Source organism: Cebus imitator, unplaced genomic scaffold, assembly GCF_001604975.1.
Source record: "Cebus imitator isolate Cc_AM_T3 unplaced genomic scaffold, Cebus_imitator-1.0 Scaffold212, whole genome shotgun sequence".
In the NCBI taxonomy this organism is placed as follows: domain Eukaryota; kingdom Metazoa; phylum Chordata; class Mammalia; order Primates; family Cebidae; genus Cebus; species Cebus imitator.
This window is the reverse complement of record NW_016107527.1, coordinates 2,432,740-2,442,992: the sequence shown is the minus strand read 5'-3', so window position 1 is coordinate 2,442,992 and position 10,253 is coordinate 2,432,740. Positions and strand designations below refer to the sequence as shown.

Below are 10,253 nucleotides of genomic sequence, written 5' to 3'. Positions count from 1 at the left end.
TCAGGTAAACCTGTGAAGGGTTGATATAGCTTTGCTGCCAGAAAAGTCTAATTCCCAATTGCATAGTCTTATCCTAGAACTGCTGTACCAGAGGAAAGCAAGGCTGTCTTTCTATGAATTTATATCTGTTCTTTGCTGAAGTCTTCCCTCAGCTTTCTCTCTTAGCACTATTGTTGTACTAAAGGCCTCTAAATTCAGGCCAAGGAATCATAGTTACAACTTGTCCACTAGGTCAGTGTTGCAAATGTGTCAGCCAATCAGAATCTCAAGCTGGGAGGAGTGAGGACAATTCCTGATAATTTGAATATAGTTCGAAAATATAATATAGTTTGTAATGTTGCCAGATGGTTTCTAAACAGTCCAGTTCTCATTAAACTGCAAGTTCCTTGAGAGTAGATTGCTTTCTGTGTTCATATTCATCACATCTGGCCAATGGTAGCCCCATAATACATGTTTGTTGAATGAATGAATAAACAAAGTATCTGTAATGAGCTAATGATGGTACTGTAGTATACATTGGATGGAAGAGGCAGTGTGGAAGGGACTGACATGGCTTGTCAGAAGGACAATGAGTACCAAAAAAGTAACGTGGAAACGTTAAGGGAGGTCAAGGAGAAGACAGAGAAGCCAACAATTAGAATAAGAGTTAGTAAAACAGAAAGGCACTGCTAAAGACTGAGAAACAGAGTTGCTTTGTGAACAAAAGGTAAAGCCTCTTCTTTTTGTTAAAGAAATCCTCCATCATCACTGATGCTTCTTTCTTGAGTTAAAATGTTTTGGTCTCTGTTTCAAAATAGCTCCTTTATTTCTATGCTATATTTTGAGCATATTTTTATCTTTCTGGGAAGGCAGTGGGTGAGAGAAATGTTCTTTCTGGAGAAAACTACTCACCTTTTCTCATTTGTTCATTAAAGGCAGGATTTTTAAAGTGACATATCCAGGCCATCCCATAATAGACTTCCCTGGAAGCAGGTATGCAAATGGAAGTTTGAGGTGAAGTCAGTTCTTGAGTCCCACAAGCTCTAATGTTCTTATAAATATTTCACTACACTCTAATAAAATCTCTCTGTTTTCCTAGGATGGATGATCATAAGTTTCCTCGTCACTTGCAGGAACTTCTCTGAGATCATAAAAGAAATTATGCCTTGATACATTGATGGCTGCTATTGAAGAGTTAGTTTCAAAACCATCAATTACCTTCAGATCCACCTTAGAAGTATTAAATGAAAGCCATCAGACAGATTTATAATTAGGGATTGAAAATGCTGACCAGGGAGCTCACAGGGCCTTTCAAAATGCTCTCAGGAACTTGCTCAATTTTACAAGGCTATTGGAAGAACATAATTAAAGTCAACGGGGGTGGGGGAGTGAACTTTAAGGATTTCAAGGTGTGAGAAGGGTAGCAGCTAGAAATCACTTTGATGAGAGGGTTGTCCCCAAAGCTCTCTTGTGAGATCTTCAAGGAAAACTGCTACAACGTCAGGCCAAATGACAGCAGTTTCCTTCTATATCAAACCTTATAGATGAGGAGTTAAGAATCTTAATTCCACTGTGTAGAAGAGCAGAAAACTGGTGCCTATATGGGAGTTATTTCCTGGTTTGAAGAATTAGAGAGCAGGGCCCAAGCACATGCTTATAAAGTTGTGGAAAATTTGCTGCAACTTAATGAGGTGGTGTGGCTTCCATTTCTGTCACCCCAAATAAAAGGCCTGTGATTTTTCTGCATATGAGGTCTGTAAAACACAACTGTGTGTAGAAGACCTACTCTGTGCCAGGCACCACAGTGGCATGGGGACACAAAGACTAGCTTTGCCCTGTGGAGCTCTGGGTCTAACGGAAGGAGGAAGACAAGTCCATGGGAAAGTGATTGAGATGAATGAAGGGTGTTTGGGTTCAGAGGAGGACAAGTATAGCAAGGTAAAGAGATGTTTCTGTTTGTGTGGAGTGGCTACATCCATGGTACACCAGAGTCAGTGCAGACTGGGTGAGGACTTCCTCCCCGGAATGGCAAAGCTGAGGAGAGGCAGCATGAAGGCACTGAGGAGGAAAATGGCTTCCCTTTAGTTTTACCTCCTTTCCTTTTCAGTGGCGCCCTCTAGTGGAAGTGGCAAAGAGCCAAGGAAGCTTAAATATGTAACTGACTTTTTTTTTTTTTTTTGAGACAGAGTTTCGCTCGTTACCCAGGCTGGAGTGCAGTGGTGCGATCTCGGCTCACCGCAACCTCCGCCTCCTGGGTTCAAGCAATTCTCCTGCCTCAGCCTCCTGAGTAGCTGGGACTACAGGCCGTGCCACCATGCCCAGCTAATTTTTGTAGTTTTAGTAGAGATGGGGTTTCACCATATTGACCAGGATGGTCTTGATCTCTTGACCTCGTGATCCACCCGCCTCGGCCTTCCAAAGTGCTGGGATTACAGGCGTGAGCCACCGCGCACAGCCGTAACTGACATCTAAAACATGCATTCACTGACAAAATGATGGTGAACAATTCGTTCTGTGTAAGTAAGATGTAGGCATCTCCATGTTTTAACACTGGAGGGGGGAAAAAACAAAGCCAACATAGAGCCCTTGATAACCCCTTGGTAGTCAGGACCTAGGGGTTTACAGTAAAGAGCAACAGGCAACAACATTAACCCTCTAAGAGCACACTATCAAAATGAACTTGAAATAATGCACTTAGTTCCATGTAGTCCTGAACCTCCCTGTGGGAAGCCTGCACATGACTTGCTTCCTAATTCTTACTCTGGAGCTCAGCGTCATGATTGGTAGTGCTGCATATAGTGTCGGGAAGAGCTGTAAGACTCAATGAAGGAAGTGTGTAGTAATCAATTAGTGATGCCTCCCAAAGGTATGGGAAGGGATGGGGGCAGCATATGTGCTATATATTTGCCAACCTTGAACCGGGGCATATTCTCAGTAAGCTATCTCTACCATGGAGCTCTAGTGTACAAAGCTACACTATACTATACTAATACTAAATACTGTATACTAACACACTACACTATACTAATACTAAATATTATATACTAATACACTACACTATACTAATACTAGTTACTACTACTGGTATTTACTTGTAATTTCTCTGGCATGAGATAATAGTGCCTTTGCTTGAAATACAGTAGGAATCTTCACAGACTTTACCAGTACTTTTCATAGATGGCAGACACACTTTGGCAGATATTAACAGTCTGGGGATTAGATATTAGCTTGGTGCAAAAGAAATTGCTGTTTTTGCCATTGATTTTAATGGCAAAAAGCACAATTACTTTTGCACGAAATAGATACACTCTGTTGTGGAAGAGAGACAGTTTGGATTGTTCATATCTGGAGGATATGTCTTTCAAGACCTTTAAATTCTCAATGTTCTGGCTTGATATTCACCAAAGACCCTTCTCATTGCTAATCTGATTCCTTGTTTCTGGGAAGGAAGAATCCTGGTTAATGAATACCAATATCATTGTTAACTGGGAAGCTATTCCATCAATGGGGATAATGATAGTATCTCCTTGGTAATAAGTTGACATTTTGGGTTACATGCCAGTTCTTTTTAACTGTAAATTGTAAAGAGATTGATTATTCTTGCAAGTTTAGTTAATTAAGTTTCTCAGTTTGTTTACCCACTAGGGAGCTCCCACCTCCAAGAATTCTCTCTCTTTTAGAGTCTTCGGCAATCATAGGAGTTGGCTTGCTTGCTTGTCGGGGTTGAAAGTTGATGTGTTCCAAACAGCGTTGATAGCAAAGTTGGTCACTGATGCTGTTAATGGTAGACATTCTCATAGTTGGTAGCAAAAATGATTCAATTACACTGTCAGTAATATATCTTATTTTTTTCATTCATTTTTAGTAGAGACAGGGTTTTGCCATGTTGCCCAGGCTGTTCACAAACTCCTAGCCTCAAGTAATCCACCAATCTCAGCCTCCCAAGTGCTGGAATTAAAGGGGTGAGCCATCTCACCCCTCGAATTTTTTTTTTAGTGCATAAACTTTCTAGGTTAAAGATATGATTCAGGTAGGGTCAGATTTGGAGCCCAGTCTAAATTTTGTTGTTGGTGAATTTTAATGGACTCTCAAAAACATTTACAATGAGTAAACCTTATGAATGTTAGAAGTTAATTACTGGCCAGGTGCAGTGGCTCATGCTTGTAATCCCAGCAATTTGGGAGGCCGAGGCAGGTGGATCACCTGAGGTCAGGAGTTCGAGACCAGCCCGGCCAACATGGTGAAACCCTGTCTCTACTAAAAATGCAACAATTAGCCGAGCATGGTGGCATGTGCCTATAATCCCAGCTACAAGTGGGCTGAGGCAGGAGGATTGCTTGAAACTGGGGGGCATAGATTGTGGTGGGCCAAGATCATACCACTGCACTCTAGCCTGGGCAACAGAGCAAGATTCCATTAAAAAAAAAAAGTTAATTATCTATTTGTGTTTAGCAGCATGGTAAGTGAAAAGAAGTATTTAAGACATAACTTCATAGTCTGAAGTGTGTAATTTAGTTGGGGACTTTCAAGATTTAAAATAATGATACAAGATAGCATATACTTTATTACTGTTATGGGCTGGAGTTCTCATACTGGCTTGCAAAGGCCAGTTGCTAAGTTTTCCAGTTTTGTGAGCTGGTTATTAAACACAGCCATTACTAGAAATTAAATTATATAAAGTTATAATTAAATAAAGTATACTATTAACAAAGGTAATAAATAGTCAAAACTCATCACTTTCTAGTTGTTTTACTACCTTTCACTGTTATCTCAGATCTTGAAGTTATTTCTGTCTATTATATGTGTTTGGTGGAAATACTACATAACAGTTTGTCACTGTGCATCCCTTCCCAACTGTGGTCAGTGACATCATGCTGGTGGCTTGAAATAGCCATGGTGGGAGTGTTTACACCACAGAAATTGAATCTACAAACTTGCCAAACCCAGACTCCCCCATGGCCGCCCCCAGAGCCAGGTGCTAAACATTTACCAGCACACCATTGCATATAAATATCAAATAGGAAGAACAGACTCTAAGAACCATCACTGGCCAGAGAAGAGTGCAATCACCTGAGGTTTGGGGGTCAGGGAGGGAGGCTTTGAAGCTGGCTCTGAAGCAGACTTGTTTTTATGTGGGTCAGGACCACCCTCGGGGATATTTAGAATCAGGACAAATCACAGAATGCCCACATGTCCCTCAACATTTTTATACAGGTGAAATCAGGTTAGCATGAGTATTAACAGCTTCTTCAAAGGTGAAACAAAGTAAATAATAAGGTAACAGTAAGCCTGAAAGGTGTGTGTGTCTGTGCATGTAGAGGATGTGGTGGGGTGATCTCACCCCCTCTGGCAAAGTGGTCATGAGATGATTGGATAACCTTAGTAATGTCCACAGGAAAGGGTTAAAGCCATTTCTATGCTTCTCTTCCAGTCAGTAGCTAAAGCCCCAGGGAGAAGGTGTTCCCTTTGATCTTGCTGTATATCTGTAATAGAATTTTAAAAGACTGGGGGGAAAATGTAGGCTGATAGAAAAGGTGGGTTTAGGAGGCTTCCTGTAAGCCAAGGAGAGGCAGTCTTTGAACTACCACACGGGATCACTGTTTTTTTCCTACCCTAACTCATTGCAGACCTCTAAAAGCCTCAGTGGGGCTGGAGGGGAATAATAACAACGTATCATGGTGTTTATAACATGCACGGAGGTAAAATATATGACAATAGCAGAAAAATTAAAAATATTTTGTTGTAATAAAAATGATTAAAATGGTAAATTTCATGTTATGTACATGGTACTAAAATTATAAAGGTATTAAAATAATAACATCTTTTTATTTTCTAAATACATAAAGTCCTCCTGAGTGAGAAGAGGGGCAGTTACTGTTTTTAATTGATACAGGAAAGATTCTCTTGATTTTTTTTTTTTTTAGATGGAGCCTCACTCTGTTGCGCCTAGGCTGGAATGCAGTGGTGCAATCTCGGCTCACTGCAACCTCTACCTCCCAGGTTCAAATGATTCTTCTCCCTCAGCTTCCCAAGTAGCTTGGATTACAGGTATGTGCCACCATGCACAGCTGATTTTTGTATTTTTAGTAGAGACAGGGTGTCACCATGTTGGCCAGGCTGGTCTTCAATTCCTGACCTCAGATGATCCACCCACCTTGACCTCTCAAAGTGCTGGATCACAGGTGTGAGCCACTGTGCCCAGCCTTGAGATTTTTTGTTTTTGGTTTTTTTTGGACAGGATCTTGCTCTGTTACCCAGGCTGGAGTGCAGTGTTGTGATCTTGGTTCACTGCAACCTCTACTTCCCAGATTCAAGCAATTCTCCTGCCTCAGCCCCACTAGTAGCTGGGATTATAGGCATGTGCCCCCATGCCTGGCTAATTTTTGTATTTTTAGTAGAGACAGGGTTTCACCACGTTGGCCAGGCTGGTCTCGAACTCCTGACCTCAAGTGATCCACCCGCCTGCACCTCCCAAAATACTGGGATTACAGGCATGAGTACCCAGCCTTCCTGTTTAAAAACAAAAGAAACTTTAAAAAAATAATAAATAAGCCAAGGGCAATAATAGTAGAAACAAAGTGACAATTGCAATCGTTGAGGAGCTTTGGAAAAAATAAAAAATAAACAAAAAAGGCTCGAACCTTAACGACTAACTGGTTACTGAGTAGCCCAGTGAGGGAAGTGGGAAACCAAGGAGGAGAAGACTCCTAGGACAGACAGGATCAGTTTCATTACTGGGGACTAGAGCCGGTGTCAGGTGAGGAGAGGCTGCTAGTTGCATGAGAAACTCATGTGAGACAGGCGGGTACCATATTTCATCAGTGCTGAGGTGCCCATTGTGTCACAGCTGAACAACTTAAATCAGGATGCATCTTACACTTGATGGTGTCAGTCACCATTATCAGAGTGGCAGTGGTTGCCGGGCATGCAGAAACTTGGGCATAGATGTTCATATTATGGTCCTGTGTTGTTTAAATAAATATGTATTTATATAAATTCAGCATAATAAAAAATGAAAATTTCTAATAAGGAAGCATGAAGTCATGGTTTAATTGGGTTTTTTCACTTCTTTATGAGAGATTAAATGATGGCGTCTCTTGTGATTGGTGGCACATTAGTGAAATACAGGTTAATTTGTCGTATTTGCATATAAATTAACTGTTCATAAATTTGTATCCCATTTACAAACTCTTTTGGGTCTTCTTATCTAGTAACTTTGTTGAACCAGAAACGTGTGAGTTAGATTGATCAAAATGCTTACTCAGAGGTGGCTATTCTGTGTTCGGAATGGGTCAATCATTTACTAAATGTCATTGTTAATTTCTAATAATGTGTGTCCAAAACAGGAACTATTTTGGCTTGATACTGTTGGATACTAAAGTTTATAATTACATATAGATAAGTGAGGTTCTGTGTTTTTTCCTTAGGATCAAAGAGCTGAGCTGCCTTCTCATCTGTCCTTTTTGCAGTAGTGAACTGTCAGTCAGGGTGTCAGACCAGTGCTCTCCTATATGCATGCCTGGGAGTAATTCCTTCATTAGATATCCATGCTAAAATGCCTCTGCAAGCAGAGTGAATGCCACGTGTAAAGGAGCAGTGACCAGACGGTGAAGACCGTGTTTGGGAGATCGTGGGTAGATCATGTGTCTGTAGTGGATTGGGTGTGTATGGGAAAGAGCCACAGGTAAAGTGATATGTTAGACTGGTACTGTGCTCATCTAGAGACAGGTCACAGTCAGTGCATAGTGTGCACACTGAGAGTCACATACAAGTCAGTGCATGGTGAATCTTCTGTTAAGTGGGATATGCAGGCTAACGAATAAATAGGAAGCTGTGATACAAAATTCTCGGCAACCTTCGTAAAGAATGACGCCTTCTATTCCAGGTGCACAGTTGTAGAGCGTAATCCATAAGCCATTTTACAGCTGGAGGCCTGTTTTAGTTTTCAGATGAAATTAGAGAGAGGGAGGTGGGAAACTTGTCCTCTGATGGCTTAGCAGAGGCAAGGGTGGAAGAAGGGGATCCAGGTCATTTGTTTTCCTTTCATTAGGCCCCTGAAAAAATGTAGACTAAGGATTTAATTGCACAATTTGCTTCTATCTCTGAAAAAGCTGAATTAGTAATTGCATTAACTTGTTACTATGGTTTGCTCTTAGGGATAATATAATTTTTCCTATTGCTTCCTAATTATAGGATTTTCATTGTTCTAAAAATCCCATTCAGCATGTGTTTCATTTTCACTTTTATGAAGGGCATTGTGAAAAAGAGCCCACATCTTTGAAAGATGCAAGCTGAGTTGAAGCTGTGACTTGCCCAAAGCCATTCCCCACTGTGACAAGCTGGGAGCTACTGTGAATTTTATCCTCCATTGATGAATAATGTGATTGGCAAAGACCATATGCTCTGTTGCTTGCTGGAGTGCAGAGGCACTGCACAACCGAGGGATAATCACATCAAGCTGATGATGGTTTTTATTGGCCGGTAGTAATGACAGAAATAATGACAGTCATTAAAATCATGCTTCAAATCACTTTGGGCCTTCAGGGCACAGCTAACTCAATGTGTCAAGGACATGTCACTCCCAATTGCCCACGGGCCCTCATTCTTTCAGAACTGCAGGGCTGGCAGAAGGCAGCGGTAGGCCTCAGGTCTTCACCATCTCTTGCATCTACACTGGTGCTTTTGGTGTTTCCAGATGATCTTCCTTAGGTGAGAATCCAAGTGGACTCATACAAAGCTGAGCTCATTCATAGAAAGGCAACAGAAAAATATCCTTGAGATGTTCCACTTCAATTCGACAAATACAAAATTTGTGATACCTGGGTACATACTCAGTGCTAAAAGCTCTAAGGCATTTGGAGAATAAGATAGTTACTCTTCTGTGGGACCTACTCTCTGGGGAGGGAGGAATCTATTCACAAGGAACTACAGTGCAAGGCAACATGTATATACGTGTTACAAGAGAACCTGATGGGTAAGGAGGGGGTTGTAAATTGGTTCAGACTAGGATGATTTGAAAAGATATACCTGGGGTACCAGGGGAAAATATACATAAGTTAAACTTTCTGCAAATTTCTTAAAGGTGACCTTGAACAAGTCATTTAATTCTTCCTCTGTCAGATTCACCATCTGCAAAAAAAGGAATATTGACCTTAAAGATTATTCACAGGGCGAAGGACCACTCAATCCATCTCACTGAAAATTTAAGATTATAACAAAACCCTGAATTCTAGGTATAATTGAAAAGGTAGAAATTAGAGGAATGGGAATTTCAGGTGGAGGGGATAGCACTAATAGGGATCTAGTGGCAAGAAAGTCCCTATCTGTCTTGAGGCATAAGGTTGTGTTGATTGTGTGTGTGTGTGTGTGTGTGTGTGTGTGTGTAGAGGTTATATGCAGAGATGCTTGTAGATAATATCCCACTACTCGATTCCTCTACAACAGTCTCTTCAAAATATGAAGAAACCCAAGATAGAGGCAAGTTCTTTCTTAGGTTACATCTTAAGAGATATTTATACAAAGAAAAGAAAGGAGACAGATAGATAATTTCTATATTTCTTAGATTTCTTGACTCATACAGACTCATGACTCAGATAATGACTCAGGGGCAAACTGAACATTTATAGCTGTTACCTTAACTAAGGGAAAACATTCTTTATAGCAGATAGTCTGAGTGCCAGAAAAAAAAACAAACAGATTTTTTATAGTCTGGTTTCAACCCACAGAATTCTACCTGCAGAAGAACAAATACTTGGAAAAGATTATAGGAAAATAAAAAGATTTAGTAGAAATATTAAACTAAATGAGATTTTAATAATATTTCCTTACCTTTCCTTAGTGCTTTATAGTTGACCTTTTTTTCATTATTTAATTTTATGCTCCCCATAGTCCTGAGAGTGAAGCATTTCTGATACTATTCTGCCCCTTTTTCTAGATGTAGAAACTGGGGTTCCAAGAGGTTATGTGACTTGCTGTGAATTTTACACTCAACGAGTTCTAGAATTAGAATTTGAACTTTGAACTCTTGCTGTAAGACTCATTCCAGCACATTGTGTTGTCTTGAGATCATGCAGACAGCCTACTCTCCTTATTTTTCTTGAGGAAACAGGTTCAGAGAGGTGAAGTGACTCACCCAAGATCACATAGTTGATGGCTGTGCTAGACCTTAAAGCAGGATGTCCTAACTTCCCGTTCTGTGCTCTTTTCATAATGCAAGGCTATACAGGATATAAATTTGAAATAAAATGTGTTAGTCCATTCACTGCTATAAAAAA

General features: G+C 40.5%; 1 long non-coding RNA gene across 1 annotated transcript; it reads right to left on the bottom strand.

Moving 5' to 3' along the window:
- Nucleotides 1–8,432: 8,432 nt before the first annotated feature.
- LOC119474111 lies at nt 8,433–9,936 on the bottom strand. Its single transcript, XR_005203403.1, has 2 exons — nt 9,808–9,936; nt 8,433–8,716 (listed from the first exon to the last, which is right to left on the bottom strand). It is a non-coding gene; the product is annotated as an uncharacterized LOC119474111 (long non-coding RNA).
- Nucleotides 9,937–10,253: the final 317 nt, after the last annotated feature.